Consider the following 13,440-nt stretch of genomic DNA (forward strand, 5'->3'; position numbering starts at 1 on the left):
GTGAATTGTAGGCTGGTTTTTCTTTGCTTTGTGTCTAAAAGCCACTTATGAGTGACTTTGTTGTCTAGGTTTTCTGTAATTGTGAATTGTAGGCTGGTTTTTCTTTGCTTTGTGTCTAAAAGCCACTTATGAGTGAGTATATACACACCATATTTTTCTTTCTGGGTCTGGGTTACCTCACTCAATATGATGTTTTCTAGATCCATCCATTTGCTTGCAAACTTCAATATGTCATCATTTTTTTCTGTGGTGTAGTACTCCATTGTGTAAATGTATGATATTTTTCTTGTCCATTCTTCGATGGAGGAACATTTAGGTTATTTCCAGGTTTTGGCTATGACAAATAATGCTGCTGTGAACATAGTTGAGCACATGTCTTCGTGGCACAATTGAGCATCCTTTGGATGTATACCCAAAAGTGGTATTGCTGGGTCTTGAGGTAGGTTGTTTCCTAATTTTCTGAGACATTGCCATACTGATATCCAAAGGGGCTGTACCAGTTTGCATTTCTACCAACAATGCAGGAGTGTTCCCTTTACCCCACAACCTCTCCAGCATAAGTTGTCATCAGTGTTTTTGATCTTGGCCATTCTTATAGGTGTAAGATGGAAATCTCAGAGTTGTTTTGATTTGCATTTCTCTGATAACTATGGATATTGAACATTTCCTTAAGTGTCTTTCACCATTATAGATTTCTCTGTTTAGATCTGTACCCCATTTTAATTTATTTTTTTAAATATTTATTTATTATGTATATAATATTCTGTCTTCATATATACCTGCAGGCCAGAAGAGGGCACCAGATCTCATGTGAGCCATCATGTGGTTGCTGGGAAGTGAACTCAGGACCTTTGGAAGAGCAGGTAATGCTCTTTAACCGCTGAGCCATTTCTCTACCTTTGTACCCCATTTTATTATTTTTTATTTTATTTTTTTATTTTTCAAGACAGGGTTTCTCCATAGCTTTTGGTTCCTGTCCTGGAACTAGCTCTTGTAGACCAGGCTGGCTTCGAACTCACAGAGATCCGCCTGCCTCTGCCTCCCGAGTGCTGGGATTAAAGGCGTGCGCCACCAACGCCCAGCTGTACCCCATTTTAAAAATTGGATTATTTGTTCTTTAGATGACCAATTTCTTCAGTTCTTTGTATATTTTGGAGATCAGCCCTCTTTCTGATGTGGGTTTGGTGAAGATCTTTTCCCATTCTGTAGGCTGCTGTTTTGTCTTGTTGACCACGTCTTTTACTTTACAGGATACCTCCCTTCTTACACCAATCCCAGATCCAGATTTTGTTTGGCTTGTATGTGTCTGCTTCTGCTGTTTGTCCAGCAGTCTTATTTGTGTCTTCATGTCCAGCAGAGGTTTCATCCAGTCTTCTTCAACCAATACCATGACTAAAATGGTCTTTGCAAAACCCACGTTAAACCATGCTATGCTTTGTACCCTTGTCTCAAATCTTTTGGTGGCTTTTCTTATTCCCTCAAGGTTGTTATGTTGTGGTAAAATATATATAAAATTTACCTTCTAATTGATTTTAAGTGTTCCACTCAGTGACATTGAATACATGTGTATTGTGTATTTATCACCACTAATTCAAAAAGATTTTTATTATCCTCAGAGAAAGCTCTGTAACTATTTTTACTTTATTTTCATCCCCAGCTCCTGTAACCTTAAATCCATTATATTTCTTGTCCATGAATTTGTCTCTTATAATTATTTTGTTCAATAGACTAATAAAATATTTAAAGTTTTATTCTGGTGTCTTTTGCTTAGCCTGTTTTCCAAGGTTCATCTTTGCTGTAATATGTATAACACCATCATATTTTTATTACAGAGTAGTATTTAATCATATAAATATGCCATATTTGTTGATTCAATCATTTGAGAAGGGGCATTTGATTGTTTCCTCCTTTCAGCTTGCATGAATAATGCTGTATTGATGTTTGGCATACAAGTATCTGTGTCTCCATTTTTGTTTCTTTTCTTCTTCTTCTTCTTCTTCTTCTTCTTCTTCTTCTTCTTCTTCTTCTTCTTCTTCTTCTTCTTCTTCTTCTTCTGTTTTTCTCTGTAGTTTTTGGAGCCTATCCTGGAAATAGTTCTTGTAGACCAGACTGGCCTCAAACTCACAGAGATTCGCCTGCCTCTCTTCTATTTAACATTTTAAAAGCAAACTTATTAACCTAGCTTAAAAGGCTTTGCAAGTTATTTAATTGCACAAAGATAAAGTTGAACTCCATTAAGATGTAGAGTTGTGGTGTGGGGGGTACTTCTGTCTATGCTTTGCTTTTATCGGTTAATGAATAAAGAACTGCTTTGAGCCTATGTAAAGGAAGAACAGAACTAGGTGAGGAAAGGTATGCTTTATGCTGGGAGGAAGAAGGGCGGAGTCAGAGGGAAGCCATGGAGCCACTGCTGGAGATAGACATGCTGAAACTTTAGCCAGTAAGCCACAGCCACATGGTGATACACAGATTAATAGAAATGGGTTAAATTAATATAAGAGTTAGCTAATAAGAAGCCAGAGCTAATGGGCCAAGCAGTGATTTAATTAATACAGTTTCTGTGGGATTATTTCAGGTCAAAGCTAGCCAGGCAGCCAGGAACAAACAAGTACCCTCCTCCAACAGAGTTGATTTTATCAAAATCTCAATTGCTTGATTTTACTCATAATATTTGGGAGCCAGAAGCTAGGGTGAAAGCCTGCTAGCTCAGAGAGGCAGAGAAAGCACATGATTGACTTTCCTTCTCTGCCAATTTCCCACATTCCCTCCCGTCCTAGACCATCTCAAATACCCCTCATACTCAAAAGTCCCTCCTTCTCCTACCTGTGCCTCTCATCGGTCTTCCTGACTCCCTCTTACTCTGTTTTTTGTCTTGTGTTCACTTCCTGTCAACTAGTTGCTTACTCTGCCAATTGACCTATGGTTGACTTTATTTAATTTTGTTTGCAATATTCAAGCAGAAAGCTCTGCAATTAAGGGCAGGTGTGTGCTAGGGTTGAGCCATACCACAGCTAGAAGCAGGTTTTCCCAGTAAATGACACAATCTGGGGTTTACAATGTGACCAAATATCTTGCAACAATACAGTGCTCTGGAATCACCAGCACTGAGCAGAGGACGCTGGAATAGCTGGAGCTGAGATTTAGCAATCCAGGTGTCACCTGTCAGTCTTCTGTTAGTCTTTCTTCCCAGCCAGAGACACGCACTTGTGTGGGGTGAGTCCCATCATTTGTTACAGGTGAGAGTCAAGTGTCTGTCTCTATGATTAGCACATGACAAGGACAATGCACACCTTCAGGTCTTCTGGTGCGTTTCCTGCCTCTTCCAGCATGGCTGCATGAAGCTCTCCAGAACCATCACGCTACACACAGTGGCCGTCCTTCCCACGGTTCTGTGGCTGCTTGACTTGACTCACAGTTCCTGTGCAGCTTGGGAGGAACTATGAGCCAGCACTGCTCTTCAAGTAAGACATTGCTGCTGTTTGGGTTTTTCTAGTGTCCTGCCCAGCAGTCCCACCACCCATTTCCAGTCCCGCTGAAGCTCACACAGACAAGGCAGAAAATATGTCAGACAGGTGGAGAGGTGAGCCCACCTCTTCCTCCATCTTCAGTCTGTAACTCAGCTACTTAAGGAAGTATCTTTGGACCTCGAAAAGCCCACCTTTCCGCCACGGTGTCTCAGGACACTATGTATTAGACGGTGTCCTCAACTGCTCACTTCTCCATGTATCTCTTTTTCAGATTTTTCAAGTTCCATTTCAAGGCTTTTTATCACCTGCTTGAATTCTTCCTACCTAGCCCTGATGAGTGCCTTTTGTTAGATGTTCCACCAATATATGTTAAAAGATGACAAGGTGAGGACGATACATTTTTTTTCTTAATCCCTAGTAAGGGCTCTTGTCAACAGTATATAAACAGTAATATTTCTCACCTAAGCTTTTTTTTAATTAATTAATTTATTTATTAAAGATTTCTGCCTCCTCCCAGCCACCGCCTCCCATTTCCCTCCCCCTCCCCCGATCAAGTCCCCCTCCCTCATCAGCTCGAAGAGCAATCAAGGTTCCCTGACGTGTGGGAAGTCCAAGGACCACCCACCTCCATCCAGGTCTAGTAAGGTGAGCATCCAAACTGCCTAGGCTCCCCCCAAGCCAGTACGTGCAGTAGGATCAAAAACCCATTGCCATTGTTCTTGAGTTCTCAGTAGTCCTCATTGTCCGCTATGTTCAGCAAGTCCGGTTTTATCCCATGCTTTTTCAGACCCAGGCCAGCTAGCCTTAGTGGGTTCCCGATAGATCATCCCCATTGTCTCAGTGTGTGGGTGCACCCCTCGCGGTCCTGAGTTCCTTGCTCGTGCTCTCTCTCCTTCTGCTCCTGATTTGGACATTGAGACTTCAGTCCGGTGCTCCAATGTGGGTCTCTGTCTCTGTCTCCTTTCATCACCTGATGAAGGTTAATATTCAGGAGAATGCATATATGTTCACCTAAGCTTAAACATGTTCCAGGTAATGTTTTAAGAATAGTATACTAGGCAGCCTGGGGTTTCTAGCCCGTCTGCAAGAGGTCTCCAGCAATAGTTCAGCACCAACCCAAAGCCCGGTGCCTCTGGTGCTGGGTGGTAAAGCATCATTGTGGAGAGTAAGTACAGGGTAGGGAAGTCAGAGAGAGAGAGAGAGAGAGAGAGAGAGAGAGAGAGAGAGAGAGAGGTGTAGGGGTTCATGGGCTGGAGAGAGAGGCAGATCTGAAGAGGTGAGGGTGCCAAGGAACAGGCTGACATGAATGGCCTTCTTGCCACCGGAGTTCATGGTAGTGTCTGAACCTGGATTATAGCCAAGAGCCAAGTCTTGGTCTGGGGTTCTGAAACAGCAGAGGAGGCTAGGGATAATGTTTGTGGCTCCTGTCACATGATATAATTATATTATGAGGAGATTAAGTGAATTAGATTGGGCATTGTGGCACATTCCTGTAATCCCAGCAATCAGAAGGCTGACGCAAGAGGATCACAAGTTCAAAAACAGCCTCGGTTATATAGCAAGACTCTGTCTCAGTTAGCTAGCTAACTGACTGACTGACTGACTGACTGACTGATTGACTGACTAACTAACTAACTAACCAACTAAATACATACAGCAAATGAACGGGTTGCAGTGGTGCTAAGTCTTTTAGTACTCATGTGCTGAGTGTGCGGCCCTAGAATGAAGCTAGAGCACCAAAAACAAGTAAACAAATAACAGAATGAGTATGCACATAGGGGTCTGGAGCTTAGGAAATGTTCAAGAAATATGAGCTTCTTCTAAGAGTGTTTACTCATCGTCCTTGAAGGATCTGTCTGCAGATGCCCAGGTCTTCCGATGCAAGCATCACATTCTGTTTGTGCCTCAGGGAAGCGCTCACACCTCACTAATTGCTGTCCTATCATTTATCTTGCTGGTGACTGGTCTCCAGTTCCTTCTCAACAGAAATTCCTTGTCTTCTTGATTTTAATCTATGAAATAGATTTTTCCCCTGCAACTACTGCCCTTATTTATTAAGTTATAGATCTCTGCAGGAAATTTCTTTTCGCTCAGGATTGCTTTATCACCTTTACACATGAGTATCTGACAACCAGAGTGATGGATATCCAGAGATAACTCTGAGGGTTGAATTGTGTTTTTGGAGGCAGGACAAACACACAATCGGAACACCCTGCCTAAGGTAAGTAGACTCAAGTTAGAACATGGCCTAGCCTTTGTCCACGAAGGATATATAGGATAAAGACTGAGTACACTTAAATAAAGATCTGGCAGAGGAGTCACCTCTTATCCACTGAGTATGTGTTCTAAGACTACAATGGCTGCTCATAATTGTGTTAACTATCCTGTCTAGCTCTATTCTGCCCTGCCATAGGACAAAGCAGCTTCTTTATTAACCAATGGTAATAAAACATATTCACATCACACAGAAGGAAATCCCACATCATTCTGCTGCTTGTTACCTACCTTCCTCTATAATACTGTTTCCTAATGGTTAGAGATCACTCTCCAATTTTATTAATCAACTTGATTTTAGCTTCTGCACATGAGAAAGCACACAGTCTCTGTTTCTGTGTCTGGTCCGTTTCACTTAACATGGTGTTTTTCAGGTTTATCCATGTTCTTACATAGTATTTTATTTTTAATAGATGAATAATGTTCCACTGAACACACACACCACATTTTGGAAGTCATTTTATCAACTGATAGATGCCTTGAATGGTTCTGTACCACGGCTATCATAAATAGGGCTCCAATAAGCAGGAATCTCTCTTTTCCTCCCTCCCTCTTTCTCCTCCTTCCTTCTTCTGCTTTGTATATATAGGCTGTATGTAGTATAGACTAACTTCAAACTTGTGATCCTCCTGTCTCCCAAGTATTAGGATGCTAGGTACGCACTACCTCCTTAGCTTGCATGTGGTATAATGATTTTATTTCTTTTGAATATCTAACTACTAGTTCTGTAATGACTGTCCTAATTTATTTTTGCATAGGTGGTGTATAACCATTCTTTTTCAGGGCATGCAGCTCAGTGGTAAAACACTATTTAGTATGAACAGGGCCATGGGTTTGCTCCCTAGTACTGCATAAACCAAGTATGGTGATTCACACCCCTAATGCCATCACTTAGAAGGTAGGGGTAGGAGGATCAGAAGTTCAAGGCCAGCCTGAACTGTATAGAAAGTTTATGATCAACATAGGCTGGTGAACATGCTAAAAACATTTTTTCCCCATATCTTCAATGGAGTTTGTTTATTTACTTCTTAACTTTTTATTGATTCTTTGTGGATTTCACAACATGCACCCTGTTCCCATTCATCTCCCTTTCCTTTCATGCCCACCCTCTGCCCTTGCAAACCCCTCCACACAATAAAATAAAATTTAAAGAAAAAAATCTTGTGGTGGAAGCTGTAGTATGCCACAATGAGTCACACAATATACCCTTTATTCTATACATCTTTACTTACAAGTGTTCATTGCAATGAGTCATTGGTTTGATTCAAGGCCTCTAGTTTCTGCTATACTATCAATACTGGTTTCTTACTGGTTCTTCTCTTGGATATCTTGCTGTTGCTCTGTGTCACGGAGATCCTGCACCTTTGGATCTGTAAAACTGGCCCCTTCACCTGCTCCAGCAGTTCGTAGTTGGGATGGGCTAACTCATAGCCCTGGTTCTGGCCCAGCTCTCCTGCATCCTCACCAGCTAGTCAGTTCTTTCTCATCCTCACCACCATGCTGAGCTCTCTAGCATAGCCTTGGCTGGCTCACCCAAAGCAGCAGCAGCCAGGGGTGGAGCCAGTTCTCCTGCTCCTGTGTCCTCAGATCCTGCTTACCTGCATCCACAATACCAGGGTTGGTGCTACAATGCTGCCCAGACGAGGTGCAGGACCTGCTCTTCCTAGTACAGCAGCCAGTGAGAGGTGGGACCAACTCTGTGTAGCCCTTGGATAGCATCATAATCCCAGGCAGCAGTCCAGACCAGGGACATGCACATGGCATTTGGTGGTGACATGGGCCATGACATCAACATAGACCCTTGCTGTTGCATGGTCAGAAACCCAGATACAGCCCTCAGTAACAGAACAGGCTGGGACTTCACCATGGTCTTAGGTGGCTTTGTGACCTACACACATCAGGTTATTCCTCTCTACCTTCACATCTTCAGATCCATTTCTCTTCATAGAGCTCAGATAATTCTGCTTCTTTTTCTCTACCATCTCTCTACCCCATATTTGTACATTAGAGTGGCTCATGCTGTGGGTAGGCCATGTATTGGGTGGGGTCTCTAGGGGTCTTCTTCCTGCCTATTCTGCATGGCAGTAGTTGGGGCCTCTGGGTGTCTTTAAGAGTTTGTCCAACCCAAAGCTTCCAAAGGAAATGAATCTCTGGCAAAGTTAGACACAATACGGTAAAACTATAGACCAGCACAGAGTCATCCTATCTCATGGTTGAACTGCTACCACAATCAACGATAGAGATTATCAGATAGATAATGATGAGAAGTAGACACAGTAGAATGCGTCCAGTCGGTTGTGGATCTCCGGCACTGCTCCTCCTGGGCTCTGGGCATCACAGTAGCTCATACAGTGGTAAGGTTTCTCAGAGGAAGAAGTCATAGTCCCACCAGTATTTGTGTTTGCTATTGGTTCTATTGATGGGCAGTGCAATTTACTTTTCCTAAGGAGGAGGAACAGCGACTGCTTTCATGGCTCCTCTTCCGCCCTACTTCATAGTGTGCAAATCGCTTGGCTTCCATTTTTTCCACCATCTATTTGCGAGTTTATCTCTCTCCCATCATTCCACCACCTACTTAATCATTTCCCATTGTTCCTGGGGGGAGTACCAGGCCCAACTAGGCCTGGGTTCCAGCTGAGCGTTGTCTTTGTGCTTCCTGGAATGCCGGCCTTGCAGCGTGACAACCTTCTACCCCTCATTTATTTATTTTTGATTATGGAAATTCTAATTAGGGTAAGATTTGATTTTTATTTCTTTAAAATTAATACTGAGCATATCTTACATACTTGCTGGCAGAGGAAAAGAATGGATCCAGTGGCAGTGAAGGGTTGTCCCAGTTAGGAGTACAGACATCTTACATTTTGAATCATGAGTATGTAGAGGTGCGGGTACAAGTAGACTGGTAGATATGGTTGCCCTGTTAGTGATTCTAGTTTTCAAAATATTTCTATTTATTATTGTTGACTGTGTGTACATGAGTGCATAAGTGGGTGTGGGGGCATGCTTGTGGCAGGGCATACCTGTGGACGTCAGCGGACAACTTCTGGAGTTGGTTCTCTCCTTTTGATGTAGGTTGGTATGGAGGTTTGAATAGTAATGACCCACCCCCATAGGCTCATACATTTGAATGCTTGGTCACTAGAGAGTGACACCACTTGAGAAGGACAAGGTGTAGCCTTGTTGGAGGAAGTATGTCACTGGATGTAGTAGGAGGCCGCTTGTTTGTTCCCCGGCTACATAGACTCCCAAAATAACTACACAGAAACTGTATTAATTAAATAACTGCTTGGCCTATAGGTGGGCTTTTGGATATCAGAAGTCCAAGCAAGGCTCAGTAGCTCTCTCTTCTAACTGAGGATCTGGATGCAGAACTCTCAGTTACTTCTCCATCACCATGACTGTCTGCATGCCACCCATGCTTTCTGCCATGCTGATAATGGAGTGAACCTTTGAACTGTAAGCCAGCCCCAGTTAAATACTTTCCTTTATAAGGGTTGCTGTGATCATGCTTTCTCTTCACAGCAATAGAACACTGACTAAGGTGACTGGGTTCTGGGAATTTAACTCAAGTTTTCAGGGTGTGTAATAAGCACTTTCCAATCCAACTTTGATCTTATTTTCTTAGGGGAATAGAAACTAAGGTCAATGGTCAAGAATGAAGATGGAGGAAGGTTACCAGATGCTTACTTGCTCATTGCTGATCTAGAAAGAAAAAACTGGGAAAGTTGGGTGGATTTTTAAAAGAAGTATCAAAGGCTCATGTGAGAGATTTCAGGTCACAAATTAAAGCAAGATCTGTCAGCAATGATCTATGTGTGTATGTGTGTGTGTGTCACCAACTCTAGAGTAGCTACAGGCATGAATTAAACTGAATATTAGGTTAGTCAATAGCTAGGATATTTAGGATTTGTTTTTCTAGTAAGCCAGTTTCTTTGTTAGGTTTTTAGTGCTGTGAAGAGACACTAAGACAACTGTAACTCTTATCAAGGAAAACATTTAGTTGAGATGACAGCTTACAGTTTCAGAGGTGTAGTCCATTGTCTTCATGGTGGGAAACATGGCGGCAGGGAGTATGATGGCATGCAGGCAGACAGGATGCTGGAGAATTCTACATCTTGATCCAAAGGCAACAGGAAGTGGACTGTGATACTGAGCAGTATTTTGAGAATAGGAGACCTCAAAGCCCATCCCCACAGTGACTCAAGGCCACACTTATTTCAACAAGGCCACAGCTCCCATTAGTGTTACTCCATTTGGTATCCATTTTCTTTCAAACCACCACAGTTAGTGAGAAAATGTGAGAGGCAGTTGTAGATGCATGCAAGAAATTCACTGTGAAGACCATGACCCTTATGCTCAGAAAAGAGGGAAGAAAGGTTCTGGATGGTATGAGGACAGTGAAGCATGGTGGGAATTCCAGATTGCAGACTCATTGGCTAGGGTCAAAGAATTTACAAGCTTGGGCTAGAGGTCTTGAGCTGGGAAAGCCAAGAGCCCATGCTTGCATGACATTATGATGACTCCACCTCATCTCCATGTGTTCTCTCCTCTCCCTTCTGCTTGCTTAAATCCAGTGGGACAAATTTGTTTTGTTCAAACCCAAGGCTCATTAGAATTCCCTTCACATGAGCTCAAATGATGACAGGCAAAATTATAAAATCCTGCCACACATTTCCTTTTCTCACAGGAATAGCTGTTGAATGAACATTAGCATTGCTTGGAGACAAGAAAGTGGCTGTTGTCCACTTATGACTATGTTTGTCTGTGCTTAAAAATGTTCCAAGAGTCAATATTTAGTTAACAAACTGCCATGCTGATTTCACAGATAGCACAAGTGAGAGGTGTACTTATGGAATAAGAATTAATGGATCCCTATTTGGGGAACACAGGAATAAAATATATTGTTATAGGTACAGGTTCCTTTCTAACCAAAACTGTGAACTGAGAGGAAGCGACAGGATCAAAAGTAGCCTACAAAATATCTTTGTATAATGATAGCCAAGGAAAGCAGTTTCATCAAAGGCCGAAGGCATATGCCCTGCAATTTAACTCTTGATGACAACTAATGTGCATGAAGTAGTATTTGTTCAGTTTTTTGAATAAATAAATAAATGGTGCAATTAGCTATCTCTCCATTATGATGTTTGTGTATAGCTAAATCTCTCCCAATGTGCTAAAGAGTGTCTGGTTAATTATGGTGGAGACCACTCTGAGTGTGCTCCACAAATCCTTGCCAGGCAGTGATTACTATTCCTTGGACTGATTATTTTATACCCCTTACCTTTGAAAATACTATTTCTCCTCTGAAAATCATTTGTTGCACTTTTCTTAATCATTCCTGATAGCTCACACTCATTTTCCTGCTTGTTGATCTGGAAATTTCTTTTTGTTTTCTTTCCAACAGTAATTTAAGTATTACCCACCCATTATGCTTGCTTTGCTTCTGGTTTTCACACTTTCTCAGGCTCTTTCTGGAATTTGGCACTTGTTCAGTGAAGAGAAAACTACCTTATCATCGTCACCTTTCCCAGCCTTGCCAGTGGAGACTGGCCTCTGGCATAGGTCTGTTTTACCCACTAGGACTGCAAAGACCTTGGTAACTGGCTATGAACCTACTGTCTCCATCAGGATCCACCTCAGTGGCATTCTCAGCTTTATGGAAAGCACAGGGAGGAGAAGGCAGGTGAGAGGGGCACTAGGTTCTGCTTTCCCTCAACCTTGGGAATACAAACGTCTGCAATATTAACTTTGACCATTGACAGTCTGGCATGTGCTCTCTTTGCCTTGTTGTGCCCTATAACATTACCCAGGAAATTCTGAGACACAGAGGGGCTGCACAACTCATTGCGGAGGTCTAGTGTGATCAGGAAACCAAGTGGGTTGTACTACTGATGTCCCAGCTTTGCTTTCTCCTTCTTCTTTCCTGTTGCTGAATTGTATTTACATGGAGCTGTGGTCCAGGTTCTGGTCTCTCTGGAAATGTCAGTACTTTGTGGTTTCATGGCAACCTGTCTCCTAATGACCTGTTCTGTGACTGCTGGTTTATTTTCACCACAGTTTCCTTCAGGAGTCTCAACACTTGGATCCATGCTTAGAAAACAGGAGAGACTCTGTAAATAACTATTAGTTAATTAATAACTTAAAAGAAAACGGAGACAGTCTCACTGCATCTTTCCAGTTGGCCTAGAACTCTTTATCTAGACCAGGCTCACTTTGAACTCATAGAGCTCCACCTGTCTCTTGAGTACTTAGGTTAAAAGCATGCATCAATACTCTAAGAATTAATCATTTTAATATAGTTAGTGTATAACACACTTAAACACGAACAGTGATATTTTTTTCTTTAATTCAGAAAATAGAGGAGGAACAAACTGAGGTCAAGAGACTTAAGGGACTCTCCCAAGGTCATGCATTTCTTAGGGAGCCTGGCTAGTACTGGTGTGTTGGCCTTCTGACTACATAGCAGCATTCTCTGTTTTGGAAGGTGATTTTGATTTATGTGAGAGGAAAATAGTACCAGGAACAAAAGAACAAATTTTTGAAAACTATGTTTCTCCAGACCTTTCTCTAGAGTTACCCATCACTGAAGGAAACAGCCCTTACCTCAAAGAAAAAGAGACATAGTTTATTCTAGAGCAAATACGAGTGACCATGGCCCAGGGTCATACCTGCAGAATTCTCAAATATCCAATGTAGCTCCATGGAGGTATATAGTGAAAGAATTAGGAGTGTTATAAATCAAGGCATTTTAAACGTGCATAGGTGGAAACACCAGGGTGGCGGGTTACAGCATGATGGGCGAGTTTCTCCTGTGGGCTTCAGATGTTCTCCAGTGACATCATTAGCTTTTGGATTGGCGGAACCTAGTGGTCTATTAAGTTGTAGATTCCAAAAGGTTTTTATCTCTTAGTCACAAGATAACAGTTCTGACACAGAGATGGGCAAGGAATGGCTATTAAGGGTTAAAACTAACCCAAGATAAGGAGTAACTAGGCTTTGGGCCTGCAATATCCCAATCTCTCCACATCCCTGGAGTTCTAATCAGCTGATCATTCTTTGCAAACACAGCTTTCCAAGAACTGTTTTTCACAAGGCTGATGCAGCCACAGAGCTGGATGAATGCAGGACATCACAGGACCACTCAAAGACTGAAGCTCATCCTAATACTGCTGAGACCAACACAGCCAACCAGGACAAACTGACTCTCTTCTCTTCATTGTAACGCATCTGCATATCATCAGCCTTATAAACCTCCCGCTCCCATCATGCATCTGATGCTATATCATGAGCAGAAGACCACATACAGGGATAGAAAGGAGCGCAGGGCCTATTCCACAAAAGCTGCCCACCCAACCCTGGAATTCCCTGCCTCTTCCCAACACAGAAGTAATTCTTCCCTCTATTAAAGTTTGTTCACAAAATGAGCTGTCTAAAATTACAGGCTCTTTCTCCCTCTCCCTCCCCACCTGCCCACCATCTCTTCAACCTATTGTTTGAGTGTGCATATTATAATAAACTTCTTTGCATTTTTTTTACTGTGTCTTGTCTCTGGATTTTGTCTTCTATGAAGACAAGAATCAGGGAATATTGGGTAGAATTTCAGCTCTCCCCTCCCTTCCTCCAAACCCTTCCCAAACTTTGTCCTTCTCATAGGTGACTGTGAGCACATTCTTGTCCATTCCCACTTGGCATCCATCAT

General features: G+C 42.3%; 1 long non-coding RNA gene across 1 annotated transcript in view; it reads left to right on the forward strand.

The window, feature by feature from the left end:
• Window positions 1-13,239, forward strand: part of LOC142839223 (uncharacterized) — a 28,565-nt gene extending 15,326 nt beyond the window's left edge. Inside the window, exons 2-3 of the long non-coding RNA XR_012908711.1 lie at window positions 11,206-11,424; window positions 12,810-13,239. This is a non-coding gene — a long non-coding RNA (uncharacterized LOC142839223). The remainder of the gene's footprint in view (window positions 1-11,205; window positions 11,425-12,809) is intronic.
• The last annotated feature ends 201 nt before the right edge of the window (window positions 13,240-13,440 follow it).

Source organism: Microtus pennsylvanicus, chromosome 1, assembly GCF_037038515.1.
Source record: "Microtus pennsylvanicus isolate mMicPen1 chromosome 1, mMicPen1.hap1, whole genome shotgun sequence".
Classification (NCBI taxonomy): Eukaryota; Metazoa; Chordata; class Mammalia; order Rodentia; family Cricetidae; genus Microtus; species Microtus pennsylvanicus.